Source organism: Protopterus annectens, chromosome 2.part0 (assembly GCF_019279795.1).
Source record: "Protopterus annectens isolate FY-2018-M chromosome 2.part0, PAN1.0, whole genome shotgun sequence".
Taxonomy (NCBI): domain Eukaryota; kingdom Metazoa; phylum Chordata; order Ceratodontiformes; family Protopteridae; genus Protopterus; species Protopterus annectens.
The window spans coordinates 1,552,900,743-1,552,910,742 of record NC_056728.1 but is presented as its reverse complement, the minus strand read 5'-3'; positions in this window follow the sequence as shown (position 1 = coordinate 1,552,910,742).

The window sequence follows — 10,000 nt, the reverse complement described above, 5'->3', positions numbered from 1 at the left end:
GATTCCCTACACTAGTTTGTCATCTAACTGGACTTGACAATATTTAGGAAACATAGAAATATTGCCTGTTTTCGTAATGCTAAGCAAATGACCAGCAACATCTCAAATGTAGCTCAATACACATTGACTCCGGCAGTACATTTTTGTTTCTCATTACATAATTTCCTACTATAGCCCTTTATAACATGCAGAGCATACTGTTTTGAAAATGTTAATTTAAATATAAAAATATGCATAATATGTGACAATCCCTATGGCACATCCCAGGTAAACAATCTTAGTATTATTCTTGACATTTTCTTGGTCCTCACAGCTTAATGTCTCTTGTGCTGTCTACCTCCGGTTGGTATATCACATGGTTATAGAATCCAGCTACTAACAATATAATAATGCCATAAGGAGCTGCAGATGTTAAGAGACAATTAATCACAAGGAAGTAAGAAGTCTTGGCTGAGTTATACCTGTCAGTGCCTCTAGTTGGTAGTGATCATTTCTATCAGGTGTGTACATTTTTAAGGATATTGTAAGGACTGAGTGCATAAAACAGCGAGTCGACAAATTTATTATATAGTTAGTGGTCAAGTGAAACACAGCTGATTGGGTCACTGCAGTATTTGAGTTAATTTACATATGTGAAGGTCTTGAATCCTACTGCATTCTTTCATAGAGTACAATAGCACTGTAATTCAAAAGAATATATACAGGAAGAAACCTGATTGCTTGTAGCATATGCCTAGATGAGTCTGAACTTCCTGTCTCTGGAGTTACACACCTTTTTCAAGGGGCTTGTAAAGTAAATCAACATTCTAACATTTTACTATAGACTGGTAAATGTAATGATGGCTCACATTTAAAGGCTGTATTGCAGGGTCATAAGGTTTGTGAAAAAACACGGGACCTGGCAGCTGTGTCATTGACATGAAGGCAAAATGCCGAGATACCAGGATTAAAGCTGTTGGGTGCTTCAAGTTTGTGTACGCCTTTTGGATTTATTATTATAACTGTGCATGGAAGATACCAGTTGATGAAATAAAACTATAGCAAGTGGTTTAGATTTGTTCTTCATTATATCTCTTTCTTATGTAAAATAGCTGCCCTAAGGTACCACACGTATTATGGTAGCCTGCTCAGCAGCAATCACCCAAAATGAATGATTCCTACTTCAAAATAAGTGGTTCTGATGTCTTTTTACCACAATTTTAATCACAGTGCCTGAGTCAAGTAGTAACTTGAACATCAACATTAATATAAAAGTAAGTGAATATTTGCTTAAATTGCAGCATTGTATTTAAATTAGAATGTTATTTTCATAGATAAGTGACCAGTTGTCTTAGCTGTTAGAATGACTGATGGTCTACAAAATGGGTCCTTGCACAATGCGTATCTGTAGTACAGTTTTGCTTCTGTCCTGACAGTCTACCTTAATGGTTTTATTTAAGCTGCACATGTTATTTATGCAATATTAGACTTGACAATGATGATTTTTTTTTGTTCTTACAGGCAGCTTTTCATGTTACAATTACATAGGAGGGATGCTTGCAGATCATGAGATTGAAGATAACTAAAAACTTTGTTTTATGAGTATAAAAGTTTGTTGACAGAGTTGTCTGTGTACTGGGTTAGGACTAGGCCTGCTGTCAAGTTTTATTCAAATGTATGGAGGGATAGACTAAAAGCAGAAGTAGTGTTTTCTATATGTTGATTTTTTCAGCAGGTGACTTATGTCTTGTTTATACTAACCCCGGATTTACTATTCTTCCATGCAGGACTAGCTTAGTCCTGCATGGAAATGGCTGCTAAGGAGCAGAATGGCAGCGCACCATGCATATTAATGAAGGAGCGCTGCCTGAGCTCCTAATCTTACATGGAATGTGTAAGAGTGCAGGGCCGTGTCTGAGAGCAGTGCTCTCAGAATATACACGCTCCTGCAATGAAGAACAGCAGAAAGCCCAAAAAGAATGAGCTAGACCACTCATAGGTGTATGCATACCCCCAGCAACATCCCCCCACGAGTACAAGAGCAATAGTAAACACAAAAAATATAAAGATACTTTATGTTTTTATGAAATAGATTAAATGTAACCGTCGGTGAGCAGGTTTGCCAATCGCTTAGCTACAGTTAATGCAGCTTAAATGACAGAAGAGGATAAAACGCAAAATATATGAAAATGAAACAGTATAGCAATAGTGTAGTGGGCAGAGCATTTGCCTTATGAGCAGTCATTCCCTGTTTCAATCCCACTGCAGCACATTCCATTTTCCATATCAAATCACGTTATGACCAATATTTTTAGTTGCATAACCTACTAAATAACATATATTTGTGAACTGGAGTACTGCATTAAATGCAGATGTGAGGTGTTAGTGTCATAATGTTGCAAAGTCCACAGATAATCACATGTGCCCCATACAGTATATGTACACAGGAATCAAGGATACAAATGGAATGTAAAATGTGTAATGAATGATAACTCCATACAGTTTCTAAATCCCCCACCTTCCCATTAACCAATAGACATGACTGTCTAAATTAGTGCAGTGGTAAGCAGGAGTAAGCACTATTAAGTGGGTTTAAGCCCGTTTTTGCGGGGCTAAGCAATGAACACACAGGTTAAGCAATATGGAAGCTAACTCTCTGTAAGCATATTTAACCGAAGGTTAGAATTGCTTACCCTCGCGCAAACCCACTTACAAGTGCCTTAATCACACTGTATCCAACAGCCACTGTTCTGGTCAGCAACCCAATAAACAGTCTTGCACCCAGGACCCTATACACTATAGTCACAGTAGTTAACCACCAAGCCATCACAGCAGTACATAAGGCTGAGGTATCACCAAACAAATCCTCACTATATTAAAATAAAACTGAACATGGCAGGACTCCTTGTCAAAGACAATGAGCAGAGACTGCTGCAGGGCCTGTACCAGGGTTCCCTATATAAAGCAGAAGCCTGGGACCATCTCGCCTGTGAACTCACCAGTGCCACTGGCATACCCTGGACTGGTGAGCAGGTCAGGCATCACTATGCCGACTTGAAGCGGCAAAAGGGGGATCTCTTGGATCAGTGAATTTAAGAGTCTAGAACATCAGGTCAGGTCCCAGTAGTGTGTAAGTATCACTCCACTTCCTGTTTAATAATTGCCAGCTCATATATATTATGGATAGGTATGGCTAATTATTATATCCTTCACAGCTGCAAGTGAGCGAGCTGTGAACCAGGAGGCCAATGGCTGTCGCTTGGAGAGGTTGCTTGGCAGGTTAATAATACTCTTGTATGTACTGTCACAGGAAATAAATCTAACTGTATTAGTAAGTCAGTTGCCTAGGGCGGCCACGGTGGTGCAGTGGTTAGCATTGCCGCCTCACAGCAAGAGGTTCTCCGGTTCGATCCTCGGCTGGGGTGCCTTCTGTCTTGAGTCTGCATGTCCTCCTGTGGTCTCGGTTCTCCCACATCCCAAAGACATGCTGCAGGTGGATTGTACACTCTAAATTGGCCCTAAAGGTTGGGCGCGGGCTGGCAAGGTGATCCGCTGTGGCGACCCCTAACCGGGAAAAAGCCGAAAGAAGAAGAAGAAGAAGAAGTAAGCCAGTTGCCTGTAGAAAACCTGCATTGATTAAGGGAAGTACTGCACACACCAGAGAATAAGGCAGGAAGAGTCTCATATAGGTTGTATGTAAATGAAAGCATAATAGCCTGACAATAAAGGTCTAACTGCTGGAATGCATGTGTTTACTCCGGTATCCTATGGTAATGTAGATTTGCAATTGCTTAATAGTACTGTTGTATTAACCACTGTTACCCACACTGTGCAACATAAATAAAATGTGTATAAATGTCTGTATATGACTGGTGTAATCCCCAAAGGGCATTTATTACAAATGAGAGAGACATAGAATACAGTGAAAATACAGACAACAAAATCTGAAAAGCACATGCAACTGAGATGTGAACTGTTGTATTTTTAGAACACACAGCCATGGTTCGAATCCTGGGAGTGGTAGTAGTCTGCATACAGAATCTTATCCCATGACTTTACAGATATGTCCAGAATGTTCAGTAAATTGGTCCATATCTGCTGCCTGTCACTCTGTCCGCCTGGGAAATCAATGGTATGATCCCAGACATATAGGCAGGAAACAAGAAATACAACTGATTGTCACACATCTATTAGAACAAACCTGTCACTTTAGAAACTCCCCAAACTGTTATGAGAGTAATAAGCCAAGTGTGTCCCATCTACACCCCCATGTTGGCAAGCTATGACCAGAATGTGTACAGTAACAGAGTGAGATGTATGTGCATAATAGTAATGTGGAATCTGATACTTTGTCTGGCAACATTCAGGTAGTGCTAACAAACATTGCTCCCACAGGTCTGTCAGATATGAACACTGTGCCCAGAAATAAAAGAATGATACCCTGTACTGTACTGGTACTGTTTACTTTGGTACTGTATGGCATTGTGAGTGATGCAGTTGCTCTGAATAATAAGGTATTACTCATTACTGTCACCCACATTGTGCTACATAATATAACTGTCTAGGAAATCCTGTATAAGTGTGTTGTAAGTCACTAAAGTTTGAAAAGGGAAATTGTCTACATATGTCCCAGTTCACCTGCATGTGGTCAAGACATGGTCAGCATCTATGCAAAAAGATGGACAGGTATGTGCATAACATTAATCTGGAATGTGGGAGTATGTGTAGAAACTGTTAGTGTTAACAAACAATTCATCCACAGGTATACCAGGTAAGAGGTGTATACTGCAGGCAAAACCAGTCCATGTATATAGTTGTCGACAGCCATATCACTGTCCAAACTAAGGCAATAGGGTAGTGATTAAACTGATCAGTCTCAGCATGAAGTTATGGGAAAGAGTAGTGGAAGCTAGGCTAAAAAGGGAGGTGATGATTAGTGATCAGCAGTATGGTTTCATGCCAGAAAAGAGCACTACATATACGATGTTTGCTCTGAGAGTGTTGATGGAGAAGTACAGAGAAGGTCAGAAGGAGTTGCATTGTGTCTTTGTGGACTTACAGAAAGCATATGACAGGGTGCCTAGAGAGAAGTTGTGGAATTGTGTGAGGAAGTTGGGAGTGTCAGAGAAGTATGTAAGAGTGATACAGGATATGTACGGGGGTAGTGTGACAGTGGTGAGGTCTGCGGTGGGAGTGATGGATGTGTTTAAGGTGGAGGTGGGATTACATCAAGGATTAGCTCTGAGCTCTTTCTTATTTGCAATGGTGATGGACAGGTTGATAGACGAGATCAGACAGGAGTCCCCGTGGACTATGATGTTTGCAGATGACATTGTGATCTGTAGTGAGAGTAGGGAACAGGTGGAGGAGACCCTGGAGAGGTGGAGATATTCTCTAGAGAGAAGAGGAATGAAGGTCAGCAGGACTAAGACAGAATATATGTGTGTGAATGAGAGGGAGGATAGAGGAATGGTGAGGATGCAGGGAGTAGAGGTGGTGAAGGTGGATGACTTTAAGTACTTGGGATCAACAGCTCAGAGTAATGGTGAGTGTGGAAGAGAGGTGAAGAAGAGAGTACAGGAAGGATGGAGTTGGTTGAGAGGAGTGTCAGGAGTGATTTGTGTAAGATGAGTGCCAGTAAGAGTGAAAGGGAAGGTCTACAAGAGGGTAGTGAGACCAGCTATGTTATATGGGTTGAAGACAGTGGCATTGACAAAAAGGCAGGAGTCAGAGCTTGACATGGCAGAGTTGAAGATGTTATAATTTGCACTGGGTGTGATGAGGATGGACAGGATTAGGAATAAGTATATTAGAGGGTCAGCCCAGGTTGGAAGGTTTAGAGACAAAGCCAGAGAGTCAAGATTACGTTGGTTTGGACGTGCTGAGGAGGGATGCAGAGTATATTGGGAAAAGGATGCTAAGGATGAAGCTGCCAGGTAACAGGAAAAGAAGAAGGCCTAAGATAAGGTTTATGATTGTGGTGAGAGAGGACATGCAGGTGGTTGGTGTGACATAGCAAGAGGCAGAGGACAGGAAGAAATGGAAACAGTTGATCTGCTGTGGTGACCCCTGACGGGAGCAGCCAAAAAAGAAGAAGATTGTCCTCTTTTTTAGGCAGTGCCAGACTGAAAGCAGTTCTGACAAAGTAAATCAAAACTGAGGAAATCTAAAGGTGGTACTGCTCAGTGTTAAGAGTCTAAATAAAAAACTCCACTCCCTAGAAGCTCTCCTCGCCTGATCTGCTGTGGCAACCCCTAACTGGAACAGCCGAAAGAAGAAGAAGTAATACTTGTAAGGTACAGATAACAGCACTGACCTTGAAAGTAATGAGAACTACAGGAATATACTAGTTGTTAATTGACATCTTTCTTCCCCCCACCATATCTCCAACAATACACTAAATACCCACCTCAACTGGTAAGTGATGTTGGGACATATGTCCTACTGTTTGATAATTATATAAATCTGTTTCTATGCATGTGCTATGTTGAAATACTCCAACATTGGTGGCATGGTACCATCAATGTATCTGCATGTTGTCTTCCAGCTTTTCCCGGTTAGGGGTCACCACAGCGGAACTCCGGTCCACTAATGATTGGCAGTAGATTTTAATGAACGCCGAGGTGCCAGCTCGATGTTCAACCTTCAACGAAGGCACGCCATTTTACACATGTCTTTTGAACGCCCACCCAACCATGGGGAGGACATGCAGATTCCACACAGAGGGCACTCCCCTCACTCCAGCCAAGAAACGAACAGGAGAACCTCTTGCTGTGAGGTAACAATGCTACCGCTGCACCACCATGGATTGGTCCCATATATGCAAGTGTTCCGTTTGCTATGCAACTTTTCCATATCTGGTGTCTGGGTTAATGGGAAATTCTATGCATGCTGTAATACCTAATCCTGGAATGTGTTGACTATTACTAACCCACATATGTTGATAAACCATAAACACCATAGCTCGTATAGGATTTCGGGTCCCAGCGGACCCAGCTGTCCCACCTCAGCTGGCGTAGCACTGGGCACCAGCACATCTAGGGACCAACCTGGGACCTCCTCTTCCATTGGTCCTGCACCACCTTCGGGTGGAACCACCTCAGAGGATGGGGCTCGCACTGCCTGGGAGGGGTGCGGACAGGAACCTGTCACCCGTCACCAGGTCCGGGTAGTGGTGCGTAGCGAGCTCCACATGGAGGTCGGAGATCTGCTACATCAGATCAAGGGCTGAGTGTCATGACTAGAGGGTCGGCTTGGTTCTCTGACTCAGCCCTCAGCAAAACCAGCTTCAGGGCTGTGAAGGTGCAGAGGTCACTGCCCATGGGTTGAGACCTCAGTCCTACTGTTTCCACTAGGGAGTTCAATTTCCCAATACCCCTCCCAATCAAGGTGTTTACTCCCCACATGTGTCATATACCGCCTTTGCATGTGGCTTGTTTGTCTTGTCTGTTAACCTACTCAACCTACCTCCCCATATATACTTACTATCCTTCCCCAACATCCCACTCTCACTTGAAAAAAAAGGAAAATCTGTTCCCAAAAAATAAATATTGCCCCATACATAGCTATCCATTTTGCACATGTGTCCACTGGACATGTAATATGGTCTAATTGGCATTACAACATATTATTGTTGTCCTCTCCCCTCTATCAGGGATTTGAGTGTCCAAATCTACATCCAAATCAGTGTAATTGCACAGCTGTTGCACAGCTGTTGCTGTAGAAAAAATTGGCAGCTATGGACCTTCCCTACACCCTCCTGTACATCCCTAGCTATATTCCCTACTGTCTTTCCCTCTTTGTGCCCCTTTTTCACCACTTTCCTATCAACCCTTTTTTCTTTCCTTTTAAAGATATTAGCATGGGCGTAAGTGGGAGTAAGCACTTTTAAGCAGCAGTAAGCAGGTTTAAGCCTGTTTGCATGGGGGTAAGCAATGCCTACACAGGTTAAGCAAATTAGAAGCTAACTGAATTTAAGAAACTGTAACCAGAAGTTAGCAGTGCTTACCTCCACGCAAACCCGTGGAAACCCGCTTACAACTGCTTAAAGTACCTTAATCACTCTGTATTCAACGGCCTTTGTTTTGCCCAGCAACAAAATAAACAGCCTTTGCAAGTCTTGAACCCAGGACCCTGCACACCATAGCAAAAGTAATTTACCACTAAGCCATGTCAAATATACATAACCCTGATGTTTTCACAAACATATCATCCAGCACAGTCATTCAACAGTACAGGAAATGTATTTAAACATGTAGATGTATGTGTGTGTGTATATATATTTATATCTAAATAGATATAACATATCTATATATGTAGATACATATATGTGTGTGTGTGTGTGTGTGTATATATATATATATATATATATATATATATATATATATATATATATATATATATATATATAAACATATATACATACATATGCATACATCTATAGATATATATGTATACATCTATATGCATATATATATGTGTGTATATATATATATATATATATATATATATATATATATATATATATATATATATACAGCAATAATTATATGTAAGCCTAAATATATATCTATATAGGTATATAAAGACATATTGATAGATATAAAAGAGAACATAAATACATATATGTCCACATGCACCATTAATGGGGGTTAGGGGGCCCAAACAACATACATCTTGTATGTATAGTATCCCCCCCCCCTCGCAGCCAAACACGTCTGCCCTGCAATACAATACCAACTGTTGCAAATCCCATAACCAGGACCTGACACAACATGGGCACAAGATGTTAACAGTACTTCATCCCACCTGTATGATGTCAGGCAGGTATCAGTAACATATCATGCAGTACAGTCTGGCTACCATAGGGAATGTACAATGTGGAAGTAATCAACATTCCTAAGATATATATACACCGACACACATATATGCTGATACATATACATATATATATATATATATATATATATATATATATATATATATATATATATATATATATAAAACTACACATACACACAAAGAGATATGTATAGGATGATACATATGTAGAAGGTGCACACAATATGGAACAACCACTATGCCTACAGTTGCCACATGACCAACTGGACACTTTATGAGTCACCCATATGAATGACAGTTGTTGCCTGCAACATATACCCACAGAGAGGTCAAAGGATATAACACCACACACAGGTTTTCATACATGGGAAAATTTTATTTGTGTACTATTACAGTTGTATATGCTATGTCATATAGCTATTTAGACTCTGACATACATATAAACAGATTAATGCAACTATGAAACAGTTATATTAATACAGTAGTCTGGAAAGGTTGACATATGTTGCTGTCCAGGCCGAAGCCTTCAAGTAGTACAATAGTTAAGACAGACTGAGCCACAGGATAACACTCAATCAACAGTAAGTAATGCAGCTGTATAATCTAACTACACTCTGTACACAATCCCTAGGGGGTAAAGACCTCAGTTGACACAATGGGTCTTACATAACAAGGCATAACTGACACCATCACAAACACACTGACAAACAGAACAGTCTGTATGGCAGGAAGCAGTAGGCCAAGGTGAATTGTATGCTAATGTACATCCAAATAACAAAAGGCAGCTTACCTCTGATACCAACACATGCTGTAACAGCCTAGGTTAGTTATTATGCATCCCCCCCATAGACTGAATAATACATGGCTATATATCACTGTTACATACACTGGCCTTTGGAGTGCATAACGGCACACATGTATTGTGTAGATGACGCCCACACATATATGGACCCAACCCCACAACATGTGTGAGGGCTACAACAGCAGTGGACTGATGGCAGAAATGACAGCATGTCATGCTCACAGCCCACTACATAACAACCGCTGACAGCATGTCATATGTGCAAAGCCTGGTATGTAGGTGGATCAGAGGCTGGAACACAGGTCCATATGTAAAATACTGCTGTCAAACACTAAGCAAGTCACTGGTGTTACAGGATAGTCTGCAACATACCCTTAG